The following is a 12,674-nucleotide window of genomic DNA, read 5'->3' on the forward strand; positions in this document are numbered from 1 at the left end:
AACGCACAGATTTCAGAAGAGCAGGTATTTCTTAGGTCAGTAACCGAGAATTTCTAAAGAAGCTGCTCAGCTGAAAAAGGAGGTAAAAACGAGGCAGAAACCTCCCACACCTGAAGCACTCCAGATGTACTCCACCAAGTCAGGGAACTGCAAATTGAACCACCAAGGCAACGGGCTTCTGTGCCTCATAATCAGCAACCACATGAAATATGCGTGAGTCACAGCACAGTCAAAAAGAACAGAGAAAAAAATCTTAATCATTGACAGGTGAAAATACAAGTCAAGCAAATGAAATCATACACTCAGGTTGACACACACAAAAAGCTATCTTTCGGTAACAAGGTTTCTTTCAGCAGCTGAAAGGGGTTATTAGATATAATTCTGCAAGGGCGAGGTATTAGTAGGAGCTTTTCAGCTGAGAGCTCTCTCAGACTGCTGCACTCCTAACTGGAGCACCCCAAGGTAATGGAGACGATGTGCTGCTTCATATCCAATAAATATCAATTTTAAGGTGATGGTAGTCATCAAATTAAAGCTTGCATGGATTGCCAGAAGAGAAACATCCTAGAAAAAGAAAGCGATAATACAGATTGGCAGAGATTAGGATCAGGTTAACTTAGAAAACAAGCAGAACACAACACTTCTCCAAAGTTAACAAGGTTTTTTTTGGTGGTGGGGCTTTTTTGGTTCTTGTTTTTTTTATGCAAGACGCCATTTTCAATGGACTATATAAATGCTAAAAAATGATCATTTAATTCAGACGAGCATTATATACACTGTTTATCCTGGAAAAATACAATAGCTATCACTGTAAGAGATAATGGTACTGTAGGAACATGGTTTAATTGAACTGAAGTTCTGCAAAAACCTGATTATGATGGTACTGCCAAAATTTTGCTCTACCCTTCTTTAAAGTAATGCTTGGCAGAGGAAGTTGTACTAGATGCTCTTCACAATATACAGAGAATAAATCATTTACTGGAGTTACTTTATATAGTTCCTGTGCACCAGGAACTAACAAACCAAAAAACACAAGTATGCAGGGGAAACCATGCTAAAAAAAATTATCAGAGAAGCCTCATTCCTAGCAACGAATCAGTCAGACACAAGACAATATAAGAGCAACTCAGCAATGGAGGCAAGTACAAGAGCACATTTCTCATGTGCAGTACTCTGCTCATGTCCACCCTGTTCCTCTTTGTTAATGCACACTGACAGTAATATTTTCAGGGTCAACCCTACTCATACAATTCAACAATGACATCAATAAAATCAGAGATGTGACAGTTCTGTCTTTCTTGTTGTCTTAAAGCTTTGTGCATCAGCAAAAGCACAGGAGACCACTGCTATTGCCAGGACATGGCACCGCAGGATTTGAAAACCTGTAAGTAATCTTCAAAACAACAATGGCTAAGCTCAAAAAATTAAATACGAAGTATGGATTCTGCAGAAAGCACTCCCTCCCAGCTGCTAACAGTTTATTATTTCATGAACTAAATACAGTAATTGGAGGAGGGATGTATTAATAGTCAGCACCTCTTACAGGCTTGCAAGTGGTGAAGGCCTTGGCTCTAGTAAGAGACAACTGCTGCATGCAGTAAAGCTCGTTTTAACTTAAAATTCTCTGATTATTTCTACAAAGCTTGTGCAAGGAAAATGAGTTCACCATTTTAACACGTGGCTCTTTACCTTCAGGGCAATGCATGGGCTTTCAGATGCTTGAGTTCTGGTATTTCTGGCTAAAAAGCGATGGTACGAAGAGCCAGCAGCAGAAACGCGCAATGTTTTGCACCATGTCAGCTATTCCAAACATACCAACTAACGCCGATTATGCTGTTAGCAGCAGTCACTTGGACAGAAAAGGAGCCTGTAACTGACTTGCATCTCCCTGCAACCCAAAAGCAGTCTCTGGGGCTGCTGCTTCTTTCTCCTAGCTGGCTGAACACGTTGACAGGATGCAGTAGTTTTGGTGAGCAAATTCCTGAAGTGGGTGATGAGAGCACTAAACATCCACACACCTTCAACATGCAAACAGACAGCTGTTTTCTAGGCAGTGATTGATCCAATTTCTCTCAGTCTAAGCTGAGATAATTCTATGGCAATAAATATGAATTCCTATCAACATGTTGGCAGCTGAAAAAACACACACAACAACATGTGGCACAGAGTGCCTGCATAACTATTAGCCTTTGCAGGTCTGAAAAACAGATAGTAGAGATTGGACAAGCAAAGACGGACAGTACTTGCTATCCTTCCCAAGACTTGGCAGCCAACATATCAGAGCTCTCAGTCTTACTTCAGAAAGTAATTAAGTAATTTCTTCACCTCTGTGCAGCAACTCTAAAGCTCTTAAGACGCATTCAGGGAAGAAGAGTGTGTCTAACAGAAGGGCTATCAAGCACGAGGATGGCAGAAACTCCTGAATTGAAAATTGTTGGAAGTGTGACAAGTGCATGAAAGGAAGAGAAATGCAGAGCTCCCATCTATCCAGATTTATACACACACTTTTTTTTTTCCCTTTTCTTTTAAAGAAAACCTACCCAACTGCTACAGGCCATTTTCAGAGACCGGACTCTGGAGCAAAGGCCCATTTGTCCTAACAAGTCAAGCTTTTGTCTGAGGTCAGGGAACTTGCTGGCATCATGCATCCCACATAGCTCCTTAGCTCTGTACTTCAAGAAATGCTGTCTCTCCAATCTCCAAATGCAGAAGGGAGGTGTTAATCACCCATGGCAGAATATTCCACCTGAGAGCACTATGACAAAAGCACTGCAAGCTGGGTGGCAGAGCAGTAAGGCCAGGTAAGGAGAAGAAATAACCAAAATCACAAGAGGACTGACTGGAGTCAGCATGTTATATTACACTTGAGTTATAACATGTTATATATAACTTTAAGTTGCTTCTTTTGAGAAGATGGAAGACATTTAAACCGGTTGTCTTCAGTTGTAAAAACAAAAAGCTGAAGCACTCCAGTGTTAAATACTTACATGCAGCCAGCTGCTTTGTTCCAGTTGCTGTCTTCCTACCGCTTGCTCCCATGTGATGTCACCAGTCTCAGCACTGTGACATCTGCATTTTTACAACTGATGTCAGCCTACATTACAAGTATAGGCGAAGGGGCTACTACAAGTGAATTCCCCTACAAGTTGCAAGAAGTCATATGTTAATATAACCATGGCTGCTTTATTCAGCATAAAGAAAGCCCTGCATTACTTCAACTTTTTGTATTCTGCCATCAACATTAGTAGCATGACAAACACTGACGTGGTGAGGACTTTACATGGGTATCACTGCCTGATGAGAGGTCTGGGTCCGTGGTTAGCAAGGTAGCCAGGCAAGGAAGAAATCAGTCAGCTGTTAGCTGGTACAGGTTATTCAGTCAGTAGCCTCTTATGGCACTTAACCAGAACATCAAATTTATTACTAATTGGTATTGAACAGGACCAAGTATTTTGAAGTTAGTAAATCGACTGCCACGACTGTCCTTACAGAGCACTGCAAAGCAATGGCTGCTGCACATTATGAATCATGAGAGCACGCAGGCAGCTCAGTGCTCTGGCCATGGAGCGGCTCCCCACACCATGCCCAAAATATTGGGAAGAAACAAGTCAATGCATCCAGCCGTATCACATCCTATGCTACTCAGCCTGGCATCACACAAATGCCATGCTAAGATTCTCCTAAACCAAGCTGCAAACTGTGCAGCTGAGGTGGAAGAGGCAGCTCCTGGCTGCTCCCACCAGCAGCGAGCCGTGCACTTTCACTCCCGTGCTGGCATGCTGCTGGATGGCCCCGCCTCACCTGGGCACCGTGTCTTAGCCATCAGCATGAAACGCACCCTGTGCTTACACTGAAGAGCCAAAAACACCCCTCCAGCTGAGGCACCTCCTTCATCCCAATGCAGACCGGAGCACAAACCCAACACCCGCCCCACTCTACCATATTATGCAGAAAATCCCAAATGAGGGCAGCGACGGTTACACTACAGCTGCTTCTGCATTTGACCAAACTCTAAAAATAACCAACAACAGACTTCTAAGTCTGACCTCGCAATCCTTGGCTCCCTTCACAAACAACGGAGAAAAGCAAACATTTCCAGAAAACTACATTTCCAGAAAACTGTTTGTCTGAAGTACTCTACTTGCCCAACTTTGGGTAGGATGTAAGGGAGTCTCCTGCAAACAGCTTCAGCTCTACATTTTTAATCAAAGTGACTCCGTCCTAAATTTCCAACTTCATACATCGGTTTCTACAGTGCTGCAAAATCAATTCATACCTGTGCACTTATAATCTGTGTAAAGTCTATAGCTCAGCGACAGCTAAATATATCTCAGAGTTTAATTATACAGTCAAAATTAACAATGCACAATCACTAATGGTGTATTACTCAATTCTATAGTTAAATCAGTAGACTTAATTGCTTATATTTCTTAAATGATTCATAAATTTCCATTGTTTAAGGTTAACAATCCAGTTTACCTCAAGCACACTTGGCAAGAAGCCACCCACACCCAACTCACCTTCTGAAGCCACGAGTCAGTGCAGGAATTACCAATTTCTAACCCAGAATCACCAGAATAGGTTTAACAGCTTCTAAAATGGGCATTGAAACACCCCTGTGCTGGCCAGCCTCGCTTCCTTCGGCAGCAGGAGTGTGCGTCCGGTTTGCAGTCATTTGGCCTGCTTCATTGTCAGCTCAGCACAATGGTATTTGACACGATTAATAGAGAAACCTATTTTACTGTTTACAGCATCATTGTTCATGCAGCAGAAAGACCAACATCAGCAACGTCCTTCTGCAGGTAACGTAATTACGGCCCCACCAGATGCATGTCTGGAGGTGTACACACAGAAATGGACACAGAACTGAGTACGAGCGTCAATAAAAGCTACGTTAGATTTCTACAACTCATTTCTTACAGGAATGAAAGATATTAAGAATTTATAAGATTTATTAATGAGACAGCTAAAGGATTATTTTTTTCTCCTGAATTAAGGAAACACAATGGAAGGCTTGATTAGTTCCCCTGAGGACTTCAAAAGCCACACCAGTTAACCCAGGGCTCCTGAATGTGGATTTCTCATACGTCTAGAAAAGATTTCTATGCAATACATTAACTTTCAGTGAAAAAAGGGCATATACCCCTCCGTGCTACACCTCATAGTTTCTGAAAGAAGCAGCAGCTTGTCAAAAGCCAAAAAAAACTGCTAACAGATCTCTTACCTATTATACAATGATGGGGGAGAGATGGAGAAAATACTTCTAATGTAAAAAAAAAAAGTGAACTCATGCTAAAATCCCCAAATGTAGATCTATTTAGACATGGAGACAGTCAAATTCTCAAAGTCAATGAGCTGACTGTTAAAGCTCATGCAGTCCAATGCATTTGCATCCCACCTTGAATACTGCCCTGCCCAGCTTGATACGCTGCGTGGAGCTGAGAAACGGAAAAACCTGGCATGTGTCCTTTGCTAATGGGAGATAAAATGCAAAGGTGGCTGAAGTGCCAATCTAAATTTCTTTTTCTTATTGTAAAATAAAAGAAGGCAGATATTCAACATGAGACTCAATCAGGGGCTTTGTGATAGTTGGCATTTTTCCTCTATTCTTGGCAACGTTGCAAGGCCATTCCTCTTTTGCAAATATTGAGGGAAAAAACAGAGTCAGTATTTCAGACTGTGGATATGTTGATATGAAGCTTTTTTAACCAATTGTTGAGAACGCTAATTAAAGTAGAACACTAATTAAGGTAATTCAGTAATCTAATAACCTAGTTATTAACAGGATCTGAGAAATTTATACTGGGATGACAAAAAAATAAGGTAAGGTTAAAAAGAGTAAGTGGGGAACATCTTGGTCTACAGCAGGAAGATGATGCCTGTTCCCCCAGAACCATCTTCTTCTCCCTCAGCTGCACAAGACTTGCCTTGCCTCCTCACACCATAATGCCGATTTTGTACCACTGAGAGGTCCCAGGTCAGACTGGAAAAGGTATTTTGACCAAAGGAGAACTTGTCAACAACTGTTTACATTCACAACATAAACCAAAAGGGAAACGGGAGAAGAATCAGGCCTTCCTGCTGCCAGGAGACAAAAGCAGCTGAAGGAGGGCATTCAACCACTGAACGGATCCTAGCACCATGCAGGCTGTCCATGAAATGCTTCAGCTTGAAAGACTTGGTTTCAGGGAGCTGTGGGACCACTGGTTCCTACTGGCATTCCCCCAGAAATAAATAATAAAAAAAAAGCAGGTTATGAATCTCAATTACACATGCCACAGTGATCACAGAGGAGTTGTAAGGGACTGCTGTAGAGATCAGAGCTCAAGGACCAAACCACCTCATCACACCAGAGACGTGACTGTGCTGTGCACCTTGGCAATTTAGCAGCCTGCTCTGTAAGGACAGACCTTGGAGGCACATGGCAAAGCAAATAAACTGACACACCAAGGGCAGCACATGTTAGGAAGAGAGCACCCTGACTTCCCAGTACACACCAATAGTTCTGTTAACACTGTAACAAAGTTAAAACAAAAATTTAAAATATAAAGACCTCACCTCGTTCCCTTTGGAGAAGTGAATTATGAGTATGCTTTCCCTAATTCATGGAAAAGTCTTCCATTACAGTTGTGCAGAACAAGGTGGCCAAGCTCAAAACCCAAAAAGACCCCATCCTCATATCTGAGTACAGGAGAAGCAAGTGTTTCCCTGGCCTGGGAAGGCACAGGCTCTTACAGGCAGAGACAAGGATTCAGGAGGCCCTGGGGACATGTTGACTGGGGTCTCCTTTTGCCACAAAACACAGGGGAAAAAACACAAAATCATCTTGGACAGAAGATGGGACTCAACAGCACAACGCTGACCTTCCATAGAGCTCACTGGCTTGGGGTCCATAGGTCCCAGTCACACAATGGCATGCACTGAGATAAGACGGTCAAAGCAGGCAGGAGAAAGACCACCAGCACGAGTTTCAGCAGCAATCTCACAGGCACAGAGACGATGACAAAATCAACAGCAAGGCGCCAGCCAAACCCATCACATCAACCTCGGCTAGCACAGAGAAAGGTGCAGACTGGGAAGCATCTCACCATCTCCTCTTCTTCTTAAAAGGGTTGACTTCTTGTGTATTTAAAGAGCATATTTTTTTTCTAATTTTCAGTGCAAATAAATGCCTACCCTTCTATCTACTAAGGCTCAGTAACATGTTGCTAAGATTTCACATCCTGTGCCTTATCAAAAGAAAAATGATTAATGTATAACTTCAATAGACTGAATGAATTTTCCCTCTTCAAATTATTTCTAGTGAAGCAAGGGATTTTATTCATGGAAACGAAACCTGAAATTAAAGGACTGCTTAAGCCTGTAAATTACAAACTGTTGAGCTGCTTAGACTTCTTTTTCTGCATGAAAAGAAAACACATATTTAAAAAACATGTTAAACAGTGGTCAGCACAATGAGGTGCAACCCCAAAGTTGTATTTAATTGTTCCATCTGGAGTGGCAGAAGGGTGTAACTCACTGGGAATGAAGACATCACAGGAGATGTTTCCTTCCCATCTCCCTGACTGACCTTTCCGTCCCAGACTGTGTCTAGCATTTTTCCTTGCATGACCTGTCTGTTCTCCACTCTAATTCTCACCAGAGATAATCCATCCTTACTGAAGCTGAAAGCAGTAATCTTGGTCCACTGCTATGAGTCTGGAGTAACTACAAACAATCTCTATACAGAAGGTCTGCATCTGACACTACAAATAACTCAGCATGGAGCAAATCCTTCCACAGGACTCCAAAAAATGTGTATGTATGATATATTCAATAAATTTAAAAACTTCTACAGAAAAAAAAATATCAATGCAAATACCACTCCTAAACCACGTTTCTGGTGTAAAAGCTCTATGAAGCATAGAAACAAACAGCATTTACGGAGTCTCTGTCAGGGTAGGAATTGCTACTAATTCACTTCTTGGAAATATTTTCCTGCTTTCTAGGAATTTACAAAACGCAATGTGCAACTCAAAAAAAGATTATTTATTTTATATGGAGGAAGCATTTTACTATATTGAGACATACCTGGTGACAAAAGCATTTCTAAAGACACAGCGGGAACAAGACAAAGCAACAGAAAATAAAGCTGCTACCACATTTACCAGCCTTTACCCAGGTTTCAGCCTCTGTACTTACTCACAACCAGCTCACCTCTTAACAGCTTTCTCCCTTTGCCTCAGCAGTGTGCACCAGGATGCCCTAGTGTCTCAATCTGATGGACGTGAGCTGCCCCTTGCAGCCATCCAACCCCATGGCACAAACTGGGAGCTGATTCAGAAGGTTCCTTTGCCAGCGATGCCTCACAAATACATGACTGCCCTTGGTTGTGTTTGCACTACACAACCACACTTACAGATGACCAGAGCTGTTAAACCAAAGTCAACGAATACTCTTTTCTTGAAACTCAACTTCACTATGCTCTCAGCTTTATGGCACGTAGGAAGCTCAAGCTGCATGTGCTACATACAAGCACCACACCACCACAATTCTTCTCTGGTCAATGGACTCTTTTTTTACTTTGGACTAGCTTTTATTTTGACTTTTGCACTCTTTACAAGATCTCCAGTTAGATCTAAGCATAGCACAGCAAGTTCAAAAGGGTTTTCAGGCACTGCACTCCACACACTGGTCTCTCCAGGGAGAAGCAATAGATTTTTCCATTTGTCAATTTCCCTCTCGCACACCAGCTTTACTGCTGAATGATCCTCAAGTTTTTCAGTTACCTTTGAACAGATCACTGAGATTTTAAATTAACAAGAAAGCAGAACAACAGCTGAGGAGAATTCATATTTAATAATAGTGGATCACGTGGCAAAAGAAACAGTACCTGTAATCAAATCCACAGTTTAAAAAAGAACCACAGCAGTTCAGAGGTGAAATTTATCACAGATTTTGCACCAGAAGGGACTTATTTTACTCATAGGCTCAAGCAGTGAGACAGGCATGGACAACAGCCTACTGTCAGATGTGCAACTCAAACATGAGAATTCTTCAATTTAAACAGGAGGAATTAAGACAGAAAATACGCTGAGAAGTGGGGAGAAAAGAAAAATCTCTCAAAGCAATCTGAATAGTACATATCTGTTCAATGCATAATTTTACTCATCTTTCCTAAACAGTCAGCTTAGATCTGCAAACACATATACGCATCTGTAGGTGACTGTATTATGTAAGCAGAGCTTAAAGAATCTTATCTTATGCTAAAATTTTACTCCCAGATTAGATCTAATCAGATATATTTAACCCAACTACCTCCACAGTTCATTAGATAAAACCTTTGATACTCACAGACAGAAAATAACTCGGGACTCTCCAGCCTGCATCACACACAGGTGCCAGGGACTTCCCCCAGCGTGGTGCTCACATCTACAAAATGGTGGAGTGGGACCTATATCGAAACTTACCCAGTGCCTTTCTGCACAAAGGGGTATTTCTGTGTTGTGCAATCTTACATCTCTGGAATTTTTAATTTATTTTACCAGCACGTATCTGAATGGGCATAGCAAACCAATTCCTACAGAAGCTGTGGTAATCCAGAATTAGTTTAGGAGACACCAGTTGCAAAGCTTAAGTGGGCAAGAACTTAGTCTTACAAAGGTGCTTAGCTGACTGTCTGACACATATTACTCTGCAGCCACTAACCACATCTGTCCTTGTCAGCCAAAAGCTGCTTGTATGCATTTGTTTTATTACAGCTGGACTAAAATGAAAGTATCTACCTACCTGGAATTCATATACATGAAAGCCAAGTTTTAAATAATTTGTTTCTCTTAATCAAAGAGAATAATAATAGCTAAAAGTCTCCTAATAAAAACAAAAGCAAAAAAAAAATACCTACTGTCTGAGCAAGTTGTTTATATCAGGATCATCCAGAAGAAACAATTAAGAGAATACAAAATCGAGTCATTTGTTTGCCATATTACAAGTCTACTGCTGATCATATGAATGGAGCAGGGAGTAAACATGTCTGAAAGTAATGGTGATTATTTTTTAAAAGAAACTTTTAGCCAGGTACTACAAATGCACATTTATCTAAAATATTCACATTATCTTCATCATCAAAATACCCGAGCACCTCAAAAAAGTTTTTCTTTATGCGCTGCCTTATCTGGGGAAGATCACACAGGTAGCCCTTGCACAATTTGGAGTTAAAAGATATACACAGAAATAAAAGCATATACTCAGAAATGCACTTCACAGCCAATACGAGATGGTAGCAGATAGAAATCTCTCTCTATGTCTCAGGTGAACACCCTGGCTATAGGAAAACCCTGTCATTCAAAGATGTATCTATTTATCATTCACTCCTGCAGGTAGATATTTTCATTTTTTTTTTGTTGTTTTTTTTTTGTAGGCATTTTAATAATCTACTTTTGGTTCAAAATAAGACTTAGCAATGTTGATAGATCAGACCACAGATTCAGCAGCTATCTTGAGATGCAAATACAGAAGAAATCTAGAAAGAAAAAAGTGTTTACAATAAAGCAAAAATACTTAAGTCAGAGTTATACAATGCCAATCAACAGGGAGGGGAAAAAAAAAAAAAAGTAACCTACCCACAGGCTATTTAAGAGGGAAAAACCATTGGCTGTTTCTAGCAATTAAAAAACAAAACAAAACAAGACTACCTTGAACTTGCATGAACTTGAATTGATCTAAATGAATAATCCTGTTAGACACTCCTTGCTTTGGCCAGGATGTAACTATCAGGATTGGAGTCAGTAGGTCCAGAACCCAGCAAAGGTTTCTCAAAGGCTTGGCTCTAACTGAAGGAAATTCTCCATAGCACAGGGCAGAAGGCAGAACCATTTAAAAAAAAAAATCACTTGAGAACCATACAAAATGGCTTTTACACAGGAATGACTAAATAGACTTAAAATGTCAGTGTGGCAGAAAGACAATGGTGGGGGATGATACAGGTCTATCAAGCTTTGAGTGCCTGTCAGAGGTGAATAGGGAACAGTTTTTCATTGATTCTCAAAAGAGGAACTAGGGCGGGGAATTAAAAAAAAAAAAAAAGAGAGAGAAAGAGCAAAAGAAGCCATTAAGTAGCAGGTTCAATAACAAATAAACAGAAGGAGATCATTTTTCATGCAGCTGTGAAAGTTATAACCGCAGGATGCTGCAGATGCAAAGTTTACCTAAATTCCAAAAAAAGAGCCCACAACAACACTGCAGACTACCAAGTTCTAAGGTTAACACCAAGATACCATCCTGCGTTCAGGAAGTGCCTAGCTGTGAGACAGTGGGATGGAAGCTAGGAGAGTATGTCATGGAAATACTCTGTTGGCTTGTTTTTTTATTTTTCCTTAGGTAAAAATGTAGCGGGTCTGACCATGTTTCTGATCATCTGGCACAGAAAGAGGCTATCGGATCTTTGAGCTGTGACACCATCAGCAGAGTACAATCACCACATTTCAAGTGAGCCACCAAGACAAGAGATAGTCACTTGACAGGGAGGGAGAAAGTGGCTTGAAACCAGTGAAACCAGTTCAGCATCTCTTTTTCCTCTCTTTTATATCCGAAGACAGAGTTTCACAGTGCACTGTCCAAGGAATAGGGTAGAAGAGACTGTCCTACATTTATTCCCCAGAAAACTTACTGCACATCGAAAGCAAACATTAATATATTTTCTTTTATATTCTTTTTTTTCTCTGTTTTTTTCTTGCATCAATCTTGCTCGACAGCTGTAGAAAAAAATCAGGTGTTTAGAATCACCTATGCATTCATTACAACAGCTATTGTACTTTCCCATGAGCACAACTGCAGCAAACTGGAGGGAGAAAACAAGTCACCGTTTGTGCCTGCTTCAGAAATCAAAAGCACCACATATACACATAACCTGACGAGGAAATATGGGAAATTCCCATATGTAATACTTACCACCTGAAACTTAAACATTTCCTTCTCCCTCTGTAATGCCCAACACTTAAGTTATTAATCACTACACAATAACCACAACTTAAATGTATGTAAAAAACTGACACAGTAGATAAAGGAAAATGCATTAAGGGGTAAGACACCAAGAGTTCAGAAACCTACACTTCCAGGTTCCAGTTCCCTGCCCTGCCACAGACTTCCTACACCACCGTGGAAGAGTCACTTGATGTCCCCATGCTTCAAGTTCTATACGTAAAATGGAGGCAACAGCACTTCGTTACCTCATCAGGATACAGGAAGGATAAACAGAAGATTGCGAAATGTCCGCTCACTACTGCACTGAAGGTCACACAGAAGCCTTTGATAGGTAAGAGCAAGAAACGTTTTAAAGCACTATTTTAAAAGTATTTTATTTCTCTTTTAGATGGAGCACTCCTGTAGCCTTAGTCGCTACACAAGCTCCAGTGAGGCTGCCAAGGAAAAAATTCATTTGCCCATTTACTCAGTGAACAAGGGTGCGATGACAGTACTGACACTGCCACATTAAAAAAAAAATGCAACGTGCATATTTTTGTACATTGAATGTCTGACAGGATATTTTAGAATATGAAAGGAATCTGGTAGGCTCTTGTTATTTAACAGTGTCACAGAGATTATCAACATACTATAACATCACAAAATTTGTTCGCAGCGGGTACAATTCACCCCCTGCAGTGAACTGACAAAAGACTATTTAAACCCTAAATTCA

The 12,674-nt window shown here is 40.8% G+C and overlaps 1 protein-coding gene and 1 long non-coding RNA gene across 3 annotated transcripts in view; one reads left to right on the forward strand and one right to left on the reverse strand.

The window, feature by feature from the left end:
• The window catches only part of BZW2 (basic leucine zipper and W2 domains 2), a 55,184-nt gene that overhangs the window by 41,373 nt on the left and 1,137 nt on the right, over nt 1-12,674 (reverse strand). The window contains exon 1 of one of the 2 annotated variants that reach the window (XM_072033573.1): nt 2,988-3,011. The exons of the other annotated variant lie outside the window; for it this stretch is intronic. The gene's annotated coding sequence lies outside the window, so the exon portion shown is untranslated. Of the gene's footprint in view, nt 1-2,987; nt 3,012-12,674 lie in introns of those variants that run through there. 2 annotated transcript variants of the gene reach the window in all.
• On the forward strand, nt 323-3,417 carry LOC106015591 (uncharacterized). The gene is made up of 3 exons (XR_001187716.5): nt 323-462; nt 1,313-1,384; nt 1,696-3,417. It is a non-coding gene; the product is annotated as an uncharacterized lncRNA (long non-coding RNA).

Source organism: Anas platyrhynchos, chromosome 2 (genome assembly GCF_047663525.1).
Source record: "Anas platyrhynchos isolate ZD024472 breed Pekin duck chromosome 2, IASCAAS_PekinDuck_T2T, whole genome shotgun sequence".
Classification (NCBI taxonomy): domain Eukaryota; kingdom Metazoa; phylum Chordata; class Aves; order Anseriformes; family Anatidae; genus Anas; species Anas platyrhynchos.